The following is a 12,530-nucleotide window of genomic DNA, read 5'->3' on the forward strand; positions in this document are numbered from 1 at the left end:
GGTGGGGTGATTGAAGGAGGACGAGGAGGCTATTGCTGCTGACCTGGCTTGTGCTTCCAAGTTTCAGAGGGGATACAAAAGTGAATAAGTGAGAGAGGGAGTGTGTGTGAGTTAAAAGAAGTGGCATGCGTATGTTTGCGTGTGAACATGTGTTGGAGTGAAAGCAGGTATTCATGTGAGCATATTTCTATGAATGAGAAAGTAGTGTGAGCATGTATCTGTGTGAGAGAGAATAGGGTTTATGTGTGTGAGCACATATTTGTGAGTGAGCGAGTAGGCATATGTGTGAGTGAGAGCAGGGGGTTGTTTGTGAAAGCAAGTGTATGTATGTAAGCATGTGTGTGAATGAGAGCAAGGGAATGTGTGTATATATGTGAGTGGGGTGAGCAGGTGCGTGTGAACATGTCTATATGAAAGCAGGTGTATATATGTAAGCATGTAAACATATCTGTTAATGAGAGCAGAGATGTGTATATATATGAGAGAGAGGAGAAAGTTTATGTGCAACAACCCTCCTCCTCCTGCTAATCCACGACAATTTCAGGGCATCTCGAAATCAAAAGTTTCCAGGTATGGAGAGAATGGGATATTTTTAAATCTTTATTTGTTATAATTATTGCAAGTTATTTGACGTGTCTGCTGTTTTGTAATATTTTATTAGTGCTTGGAAAATTTTTATGAGTTTTTTAAATTATTGAACATTATTCTATTCATCAGTTTTTAAAATATTTTTATTAATATGGCTTTGCTACTGTTGCATATGGCGGTCCTTGGGGCAGGCCCACGGACCAACACACGTACTTCCAGCCTTGAGCCCGACTAGACACCTTCTGACACAGAGGAATGCCCACGAATGGCCGTGCAGCAGGCCGCCGCACTCAGCCTGCTTCCGATGCCACTGCCTCCCTGCACCACTTTTAAGATGTGCATGTGCCCAGTCCTCTTACAGGACCCGTGGCAGGAAAAGACCAGTGAACCTGATGATGAAATCACCAGCATAGGCCTATAAAAGGCCACCCCAGTATCTCCTCCTTGCCTTGGCAATAGGCCCACTACTGTATAGTAGAGCAAGTTGCTTCAGAATTCCTGTGTCTTCGTTCCAATGTCTTTGACTTCATTCCTATGTTCCTGGTCCTTGTTCCTGATTCCTGGTCTTTCTTTGTCTGTAGTCAGCCTTCAGTTCTTTGTCAGGTCTTCATCTTGTGGTCAGTCTTCAGTTGTTTAGTGTCTTCTGTGTCTTCGCCTGTGCTGTTCCTTGCCTTCCTTCTGCCCAAGGAAAGACCCACAAAGAGTAGCCATGGATGTGAAAAAAACAAAGCAAGACGGGGGCCTTGGAAAGAGAATTTATTCAATTGATCAGAACCAGCCCGACTCTGGCCGAGGCTTTCTACTTGCTATTATTGAATGGAGGATATCGTTGCCAGGCTTTTAAGAAAAACTTGAAGGACTAGTCACCAAGATATGATCTTAAAGTCGTTCCTACATTCATACCAAAAATGATTGAACCCGTGGATACATCCAATAATCATATATGGTGCCTGAACCTATACTCTAGATTTTATCTAATCTCAAGAGCCCCTGATGCAGCCATAAAGGCAAAACTCTGCCTGAGTTGGGCTGGTTCTGATCAATTGAATAAATCCTCTTCCCAAGGCACCGGTCTTGCTTTTTTTTTTTTTCACTTCTGCCTATCCATCCCATCCAATCTCTGCTCCTGAGTTTGGCTATGCATGAACTCTGACTGTCTCTGACCACTGCCTGACCAATGACCACACCTGAATTCCACCTGCCACTGCCCACTCCTGACCACATCTGAACACAGCCGACCCTGACCTGTTACTCTATCATCTCCATGGCCACCCAGCTCATCTGCGGAGGCTACCGCCTAAGACTGGCTGGCCCCGGCACCAAAGGCTCAACCTAAGGAGAATGAGGGCTGGTATAAGTGAAACTCCAGTTGGGCCTCTGCCACGATCAGCTCTGGCAGTCAACAGTGGGGACCTGCAGGGCTCCTCCCTGCAAGTTGTGCTAACTTTTAGCAACTTCCATGGAGTAACTCACCACCCAGTTGGATGCAGCCTCAGCTTAGACTGCACCTGGACAGCCATCAATGGCACCACCCATATCTATTGCACAGAATTGCCCCATTCCGCATCTCCCAACTCCACCTTGGTACACCAGGGATCTGAAAAAGTGCCATGAGTTTTGAAGTGTGGTGCATATAGCACTGGTTTAGAGTGGCACTCTTCCCTGTTGACCTCATGAAGACCACCTTAATACTCTTTCTCTCCTGGATGGCAAGGTCCTGGCCTGGGGATCTCCTCTATGGGAGCATTTGTATCTGGTTTGTCTCTGCTTTCAAGAGGGTCTTCAAGCTCAGTTGGCTGGCCACGATGTGGACTCTGATCTCCTGCATCTATGCCAGGGTACCCGGGCTCTAGCGGAGTACATTAATAGAGTTCTGGACCCTAGCCACTAAACTTTGATTGGAGGGATGATTGCCTCTGTAGCATGATCCTGGAAGACAGGCCCTCCAGGAATAAGGATGAACTGGTGGCATGGGAATTAGCAGAGTCTCTGGAGGATCTGGTAGACCTGGCAGGGAGGACCATCATCTGCAACAACAGGCCAGGGAGGTCCTCCCTCCAGGTCGAGCCATCATGCTGGCTCCATTTTTAGCGGCCATGGTCGCCACCAGTTTCTGCTCCTCCTTCCTCTGTGCGCTCGGACGAAGTAATGCAGCGAGGCCATGGCCACCTTGCACCAGAGGAGAAATTCTGCCACTGCCAGCTGAGCCGTGCTTGTATTGTGCAGGCACAGGTCACCTGTTTGCCCAATGTTTGGATAAGCTGGGAAACTTCCAAGCCTAGGATCTGGTGAGGAGATGATCCTAGGCTTCATGACACCTGCTCCCCAATTCATCTTTCCGGTGACAATCACTATGGACAATCAGGATTTCTCCACCTAGCACTGGTGGACTTCATGGCTGTGAAAATTTAATGATGAAGGAATTGGTAGACAATCTACAGATTTCCACCATCAAAAGGAAGCCTCCTCTAATTATCACCTCCATCTACGGGGATCCCTTGCCTGGCCAGATCACCCTTGCCACAGCACCATTGACCTTACACAGTGGCCTACTCCATCAAAAACTGATAACATTCCATGTCATCACCTGAACTGCCCACCGAATTGTGCTGGGACTTCCCTGGCTCCAGAAGCATTCCCCACAGTTCTATTTGGCCATGCTGCAGCTCGCTCACTGGAGCTAACAATGCCATAACTCATGCCTAGAACACGTGGAACCTCTGCTCCATATGCCACTGGCCACCACACACTCAGGCCACCTTCTTCAGTACAGCAAATACATATGACTGTGGAATTAAACTACTGCCTGACACTGAGCCTTCACGGGGCACAGTCTATCCCTTGTCTCTTCCTGAGATCCGATGATGTCTGATTACATCCGGGAGAATTTGGAGTGGGGTTTCATTCAACCATCTTCATCCCTGGTGGGGACCGGGTTCTTTGTGGCCAAAAAAGATGGGGCATTAAGGCCTTGTATCGATTACTGTGGATTAAATGCCATCACTAAGAAAGCTTGGTATCTTTACAAAATTGGACCTCTGAGGAGCTTACAATTTGATCCGGACTAAACCTGATGATGAATGGAAGACAGCATTCAATACACGTGACATACATTATGAATATTTAGTGATGCCCTTCAGGCTCTGTAATGCCCCGGCCATCTTCCAATAAATTATGAATGAAATCTTCCGGCATCTACTCTGTCTGTGTCATCTTATACCTTGATGATATTCTTATATTCTCCAAGGACCTCAGTTCCTACTGCCAGGACATACGTCTAGTTCTACAGTGACTGCGAGAAAACAATCTATATGCTAAATTTGAGAAATGCCTGTTTGAAAAAGAGTCTACCCTTCCTGGGGTATATCGTATTCAGGGAGGGATTCCGAGAAAGTTTTAAGAGCATCCAAGACTGGCAGTGTCCAGTAGGACTGCGAGCCCTACAAAGGTTTCTGGGCTTTGCTAATTATTACCGCCACTTCATTGCAAATTACTCGGCCAGTGTGGCACCACTCACTGCCCTCACTCGTAAGGGAGCTATCATGAAGGATTGGCCTCCCAAAGCTGTAGCAGCCTTTCAAAAACTAAAGAATGCCTTCTTGAAAAAAAATCCTGCCTTCACGACCCAGACCCTACGCACCCATTCATCCTGGAGGTGGACACCCCACCCTGGGTGTAGGGGCCTTACTAAGCCAGTAGTTAACTAAAGGGGTCTTTCATTCCTGCTCATTCTTCTCAAAGAAATTTTCACCCACAGAATGTAATTACGGTATCAGTGACAGAAAACTCTTGGCGATCAAGCTAGCACTGGAAGAATGGCGCGAGAAGGTGCTCAGCACCGTATCACTATATATACGGACCACAAAAACCTGAAACACCTTCATCATGCCCAATGACTAAATACATGACAGGCTTATTGGTCCCTGTTTGTCACATATTTTGATTTTGAACAGAGGTATCTTCCAGCTCTAAAAAATCTCCAAGCAGATGATCTCTCTCACCCCTTTCTGGCAGAGGACACTTCAGAGCCTCCTGGACACAATGACCCAGCTAAAGTCATCCTAGCAACCTCCATGACTGTCCCTCCAGGGAGGATAGTCATTCTTACTCAATTCTGTGAAAAGATACTGAAATGGTCCCATGACTCCTGTGTCACAGGTTACCCTGGACAGGCCCCGAATTCTTGCACTGCTCCAACAATACTATTGATGGCCTCAAATGAAGCAAGATGTTAAGGCCTACATGGATTCTTTCCCCACCTGTGCACAGCAGAAGACTGTAGGGTTGACCCTGGGGGCTGTTACAGCCATTGTCAGTCCCCAGAGGACCCTAGACCCACTTGTCCACTGATTTTATAGTGGATCTTCCACTCTCAGATGTTGCCACCATATCGAGATGGTTATTAATTGCTTTTCAAAGATGGCTCACTCCATTTCACTCCTGGTCTCTCGTCCTAGAGCTAACATGCCTTTTTGCTCTCCTTGTCTTCTGCTTACATGGACTACCCAAGCACATCTTGTTGGACCGGGGAGTAAGTTCATGGCAAAATACTGGCATTCACTGTGTAAAAAATTAGATATCACCCTGGACTTCACAACGGCATACCAGCCACAGGGAAATGGACAGTCTGAATGGACTAACCGGGCACTTACAACTTTCCTCAGGGCCTACGCCAATGAATTTCACGATAATCGGGCATCCCTTTTGCTCTGGGTGGGAATTCTCACACAATTTCCATGTCTGCAGTTCTACAGGTTGGTCACCATTCCAAGTGGTTTACGGGATGCAACCCTTGCCTCCTATGCCTCTCCCCATGGCAGTACCTTCACCAGCAGCCTAGCTGTCTGCCCAGGAACTCCAGAAGCTCTGGACCCACGCCAACACCTTAATTCAAAAGGCAGCCAAAAAGGCCAACAAGACCACTGATGTGCACAGGAGGTCTGTACCTCAATTTAAGGCAGGCAAGAAGGTGTGGTTTAAGCACTTGCCACATACATCTCAGTGTGTCGTCCATGCATCTTGCTCTGTGATACATTGGGCCCTTTACAATCCTACGCTGGGCATACACAACAATTTTCACGTGCCCTTATTAAAGCCTCTAGCTCTCTCCTGGCCCTCTAGAGCACTACCTAAATCGCAAGAAGTGAGCAGTGAGAATAGCATGATTTATGAAGTAAAAGAGATCTTGGATTCATGGAGCAGAAGCAAGAGGTGGGAATACCTCATCTTCTGAAAGGGGTATGTCCTGAAAAAAAATACATGGGAACCCACTTCCAAAATTCTGGACACCAACCTAAGGGAATTTCAGACTTCATATTCTAAGAAACCCTCTGGGAGGGGGTTTAAGACAGGGGGTACTGTTGCATTTGGTGGTCTGTGGGGCAGGGCCACAGACAGCCACACTTACCTCCAGCCTCGAGCCCGACTCAAAACCCTCTGACTCTGAGGAGGACCCCGAATGGATGTGCGGTAAGCTGCCACACTCAGCCACCTCCAATTCCACTGCTTCCTCTGATACTGGGGAATGCCCCCGAATGGACACATGGCAAGCCACCATGCTCAGCCTGCCTCTGACTCCCTGGGCCCTGCCTAAGGTGCTCGCACTCACCCAACCTCACTCCTCTTAAAGGGCCAAAGATGAGAAAAGGCTAGCAGCACTTGATATCACCAACATGAGCCTATAAAAGGCCATCCTAGTAGCTCCTCCTTGTTTCGGCAATAGGTCAACCACTGTAAAGTAGAGCAAGTTGCTTTAGTGTTCCTGTGTTCTTGGTCTTCGTTCCTTGCGCCTAAGTTCCTGTACTTTGTCTTCATCTATGGTTATCCTATGTCAGGTCTTTATCTTGTGGTCAGTCTTCAGTTTTTCAGTGTCTTCTGTGTCTTCGCCTGCCCACATGTGCTATTCCTGGCCTCCCTGCCTGTCTATCCATCCCACCTTCCCTTGGACGGATCTCTGCTCCTGAGTTCAGCTTGCTTGACACTCGACTACACCTGAACTCTGCCTGTCTCTGACCACTGCCTCACTAATGACCACGCCTGAACTCTGCTTGCCCCTGACCACTGCCCATGCCTGACCATGTCTGAATGCAGCCTGCCCCAGACCCTGGCATGTGACTTGACTGTCTCCACAGACATCCAATTTGTCTGCAGAAGCCCCTTCCTAAGACCTGCTGGCCCCAGCACCCAAGGGTCCAACCTAAGGGGATCAAAGGTTGGTATAAATGAAGCTCCAGTTGGGTCTCTGCCAGAGACAGCTCTGCTAGCGGATGTTTGGGACCTGCAGGGCTCCTTCCTGCAGATTGCACCAACTCCACCTCGGTCCAAGGATCCACACTCGCAACAGCTACTATTGATGTTTTATATTTCATGCTTTTATTGGTTGATATTTTACAAGGAATGGTAATGTTTTTCCATTGTTGCTCTGTATTCAGAGTCTGGCTTGTTGGAGTCTCTAGTTTGTATTTGAAGGTATGTGGTCTCTCTGTGACCAAGGTGAGGTATTCTGCTAGCATATAGCTTCTGTATAGGGATCTTTATCAACTTGGCTAGATGTATTGGTGTTTTAGAGCCTCATGTAATACTTGCAGTGTTGCCTTTTTATAGGTAGGGTTGTTGCTGTTTGAGTGTAGCTGTTTTGGATTGGGAGATTTATTATATTGTAATTTTATTTATATAAGAATTTATGAGGGTCTATTGCATTACAATAGCCCTGTTGCAATATGGGTTCCAAGCAATGTTCCCTCCAAGGAGTGACTAGGTGTGTGCACATTTTTTTTTCATGTGACCAACAAAGAACTGTGAAGGACTTCAAAGGGGCGTGGGATAAACACTGTGGATCCATCAAATCTAGAGGACATGAATAAAGAGGGGGTGGCTCGCGGGAATGAAGGCTACTACCTGGAGATAATACCCTTATTCAATATACATACACACGGTTAATGCGACTCCAACATTGCTCTAAGCTTCAACGGCAAGAGGAAATGTGGAAAAAAAAATGATTTGCATTCACAAAAAAGCAGGGTGTAGCTTGCTTGTTACAGCGATTACTACCCCCAAACCAAATAAGCCTGATACTTTACTTTCAATGCATATCTAACATAGTACTCTGCTTCAACGGCAGGGGAGAAGGTCTGATACTTCACTTCCAATGCATAGCTCTCTACTTCAACGGCAGGGGAGAAAGTCTGTTACTTCACTTTCAATGCATAGCCAGCATAGCTCTCTGCTTCAACGGCAGGGGCAATGTAGAAAAGAGTATCTATATATATATATATATATATATATATAGACAACAACCAACAAGGACTAAATTACATAGTCGAGTAAACAAAAGCATGGGTGTAGCTTGCTTATTGAGGCGGTTACTACCCCTAACTAAGCTACATATTCAATTAGATGCAGTTCCAACACTGCTCTCTACATTAATGGTGGGGTGGAAGGGAAATAAAACTAAAAGGTACTAAGAGCCAAGCATAACAAGTAAGAGGAAAAAAAAAAGTGCATAGCTTGCTGGGCAGACTGGATGGGCCATTTGGTCTTCTTCTGCCATCATTTCTATGTTTCTATAATTATTTTAAACCAACAATTTTTGTGCGCCAGTATTAGTGTTGCATTTCTGTATATAGCACAAAGAAAATAAGATGGTAACTTTCAAACTGGTGCACATGTGCGTACGGTGCATGCCCAGGGACATGGCTATTGCATAACATACGAGGGTATAGGCATGCATTAGCCTGGCTGCGCGCACATGCGTGCCTAACTGTAAGTTTGTTCCCAATTCGCCCAGTTAAGAGAGGTCTTCCAAACCCCCCTAGTTTAGTAGCCTTCCTCCCCCCCAGTTAGTCTTGACCCTTAAAACCCTACCGATCTGCCTAGTTTTCTTTATTTTATTATTTAAGAACATAAGAAATTGCCATGCTGGGTCAGACCAAGGGTCCATCAAGCCCAGCATCCTAACAGAGGCCAAACCAGGCCACAAGAACCTGGCAATTACCCAAACACTAAGAAGATCCCATGCTACTGATGCAATTAATAGCAATGGATATTCCTTAAGTAAACTTGATTAATAGCCATTAATGGACTTCTCCTCCAAGAACTTAGCCAAACCTTTTTTGAACCCAGCTACACTAACTGCACAAACCACATCTTCTGGCAACAAATTCTAGAGCTTTATTGTGTGTTGAGTGAAAAAGAATTTTCTCTGATTAGTCTTAAATGTGCTACTTGCTAACTTCATAGAATGCCCCCTAGTCCTTCTATTATTCGAAAGTGTAAATAACCGAGTCACATCTACTCGTTCAAGACCTCTCATGATCTTAAAGACCTCTATCATATCCCCCCTCAGCCGTCTCTTCTCCAAGCTGAACAGCCCTAACCTCTTCAACCTTTCCTCATAGGGGAGCTGTTCCATCTCCTTTATCATTTTGGTTGCCCTTCTCTGTACCTTCTCCATCGCAACTATATCTATTTTGAGATGTGGTGACCAGAATTGTTCACAGTATTCAAGGTGTGGTCTCACCATGGAGCGATATAGAGGCATTATGTCATTTTTCCATTTTATTAACCATTCCCTTCCTAATAATTCCTAACATTCTGTTTGCTTTTTTGTCTGCTGCAGCACACTGAGCCGACGATTTTAAAGTATTATCCACTATGATGCCTAGATCTTTTTCCTGGGTGGTAGCTCCTAATATGGAACCTAACATTGTGTAACTACAGCAAGGGTTATTTTTCCCTATGTGCAACACCTTGCACTTGTCCACATTAAATTTCATCTGCCGTTTGGATGCCCAATCTTCCAGTCTTGCAAGGTCCTCCTGTAATGTATCACAGTCTGAGTGCATGAGTGATCGCTCATACATTTTGAAGCGTTGCTCACATGCCATCCATAGCAGAAGTAAAGTCACGCAGCAGGGGACCTTGGCGCGCGTCTGAGCGCGGAAGTATTTACATGCAAATTTCTGGTTCAAGCATCAAAACACCCATGTACCATTCATGCCCTGCCCAGACTTCACCCACACCCCACCCCCTTTTTTTTTTTTGAGATGTGCGCGCATTGGCATTTATGCGCATATCTAGGCGACTTTTAAAATCTTCACGCGTCCCCTAATTAATGCACACGGCGGGCTTTTAAAATTCACCTTTAAGCATGTGAGCGACCATGTAAAACTTGTGAGCAACGCTTCAAAATGTATGAGTGATCACTCATGCACTCAGCTTAGAGGGAACCATGATTCCAAGTGTCTCTTTTGCAGAGTTTTCTGTTCGGCTGCACATCAGTGCAAATAAACATAATATATATGTTGTAAGTGGTATTTTTACCTCAGAAGACTGTACCTTGAATATAAGTGCATATTTTTTAATTGTATGTGGGGAGGGCTTGATGGGGAGGGGTGTAAGGGGGCGCAAGGCTGTAAAGTTCACCTAGGGCGCTGAATACCCTTGCACTGGCCGTGAATCTAGTTCTATTTAATGCAGACGTCTTGTATGCTCAGATATTTATGTCACTTGCTGAGGTTTTAGTTGTTGGACTGCTAGCCACCGAATCCCCTCTTGTGTTGGCTTTTGTTGCTTGGAAGATTTATAAACTGCAGGCCGCAGAGCAGCTTTCCCTGATTCCTAAACAGGCTGTCACGGCTCTCAGGCACATTTTTTTTGTTTTGCAGTTTCCCAGTGGGCCTTTGTCCTGTGATTTTTCTCTGCTATTCAAAAATATAAAAGATCGCCTTCCATCTGTTCTCGGGCTATTTTGGTCAAAAAAATGTAAACAATGTAGTTGATCCTTGGGAATAAATGTACAACCCCTGGTAGTTTTTTTTTTTTGTTTTTTTTTTTTCTTGAACTTTCTTCACCTCCTTTCCCAGAACAGTTGCTTCTGAAGAGCCTTGTTCCTCTCGTTCGTTGAGGGCTGGAGAGGAAGAAGGCTCTCCAAGGCAATTGGTCTCTAAGACTGAACCCTTCCATCTCATGGCTGAGTCTGTAGCGGTCACTTGTGCAGCGACAAGCTTTTGCCTCTGTGGCTCAAATATATCAAGTGTGAAAAGTAAATGAACCACACTATATTATTTTGGTCCAGCAATTTTCTCCTGCTGCTTTCTGCTCTGTTGGAATCGGTCCCTACTGGAATAGAGGCTCCTTGAACCTTTATTTGCAACTACATGGAGTTTCCCCGCATTTTTACCTACCCTCCCGGGTCCCCCACCCCAATGTTAATTCATGGCCAATGGCTGCTGATACATAGGCACCCTGGTGTCTGGTCACTAATTTTCACTCTGATGCGATGACTTGGACTCCCTCCCTCACCGGGGGCTGTGAACGCCTGCTCTGCGGTATCTCCCGCCCTGCATCAAGGCGCAGGAACTGGGCATGGGAGCTGAACCCAGATTTCTTGCACAACCCTGTCACTGTCCCATTAGGCCAGTCCAACCCAACCAGCCCATTCTTTTAGACAGGATACCTCTCTGGTGGTATTTCCGCAGTTGGGGCAGGTATTACTTTAGAATGATCTTCAATATAATCTCTAATTTAGGGATTTTCTTGACTCTCCACTTTTGCTGGGGCCTCACATCTCTAAGGTACAGTCAGTGTCTTGTCAAGCTGGTTACCCTCATTCATGCATTCATGACCTCAAGAATTCAGTTGGGTATTGCAGTTCTCTTTCATCAGGCTCTTCCAAAAGTTACACTAGAGCATCTGCAATTACTGCAGAATACAGCTGCTAAAGTGTTGATAGGTGCAAAATGTGATTGCAGTTTTGCAGGAATTGCTCTGATTATTGGTCTTAGCTCAATCGGTTTTTTGGATATTATGTCTGAACTTTCAGTAGCCTCAGTGAGGGAAACCCCAAGTAACATGCTATGTGCCGGTTTGATCTTTAAGGTCTTCCCAGACATGCTCGTTAGATTACTCTCTTGAGGGTGTAACTTGCGTGCATCCTTTTTATGTTTAAATCTGTTTTATTAAATTTTCGGTAGTATTGCAGTTTAACGTGTATATTTGTCAAGAATTCAAATAAAAATATACAAGACATGCGTCCTTTCTAAAATACAAAAAATAAGTGAGTAAGGCCCAAATTCGCCCCATTCCACCCCCTCCAGAATGCCTCGCCTCAAATGGGCACCAACATTACAGATGGAAACTGGTTATCTGCATGCTTTTACGCACGCTGAGCCCCAGTCTATTTTATAGCAGCTATTTAAATGCTTAAAACCATGGGGGTAGATTTTCAGACGAGCGCGAATAGCCTACTTTTGTTTGCGCTCCAGGGGCGGATTTTCAGAGCCCTGCTCGCGTAAATCCGCCCAAAACCGGGCGGATTTACGCGCGCAGAACCCCGGGACTCGCGTAAGTCCCGGGGTTTTCGGAGTGGGCGTGTCGGGAGGCGTGTCGGGGGCGGGGCCGGAGCGCGTGGCGTTGCGGGGGCGTGTCGGCAGCGTTTTGGGGGTGGGTACGGGGGCGTGGCTACGGCCCGGGGGCGTGGCCGCGCCCTCCGTACCCGCCCCCAGGTCGCGGCCCGGCGCGCAGGAGGCCCGCTGGCGCGCGGGGATTTACGCCTCCCGGAGGGAGGCGTAAATCCCCCGACAAAGGTAGGATGGGGGTTTAGACAGGGCCGGGCGGGTGGGTTAGGTAGGGGAAGGGAGGGGAAGGTGAGGGGAGGGCAAAGGAAAGTTCCCTTCTAGGCCGCTCCGATTTCGGAGCGGCCTAGGAGGGAACGGGGGTAGGCAGCGCGGCTCGGCGCACGCAGGCTATACGAAATCGATAGCCTTGCGCGCGCCGATCCAGGATTTTAGCCGATACGCGCGACTACGCGCGTATCTACTAAAATCCAGCGTACTTTTGTTTGCGCCTGGAGCGCAAACAAAAGTAGGCTGTTCGCGCTCGTCTGAAAATCTACCCCATATTGTATGCAGAGGAATGGCTTGGAAAATCAATACGTTGGAATT

The 12,530-nt window shown here is 46.6% G+C and overlaps 1 protein-coding gene across 11 annotated transcripts in view; it reads left to right on the forward strand.

Annotated features, from left to right (window-relative positions):
• ADA2 (adenosine deaminase 2) overlaps positions 1 to 12,530 on the forward strand; it is a 113,623-nt gene that overhangs the window by 84,877 nt on the left and 16,216 nt on the right. The window lies entirely within an intron of this gene.

The sequence above is a fragment of the Rhinatrema bivittatum genome, chromosome 4 (assembly GCF_901001135.1).
Source record: "Rhinatrema bivittatum chromosome 4, aRhiBiv1.1, whole genome shotgun sequence".
NCBI lineage: Eukaryota > Metazoa > Chordata > Amphibia > Gymnophiona > Rhinatrematidae > Rhinatrema > Rhinatrema bivittatum.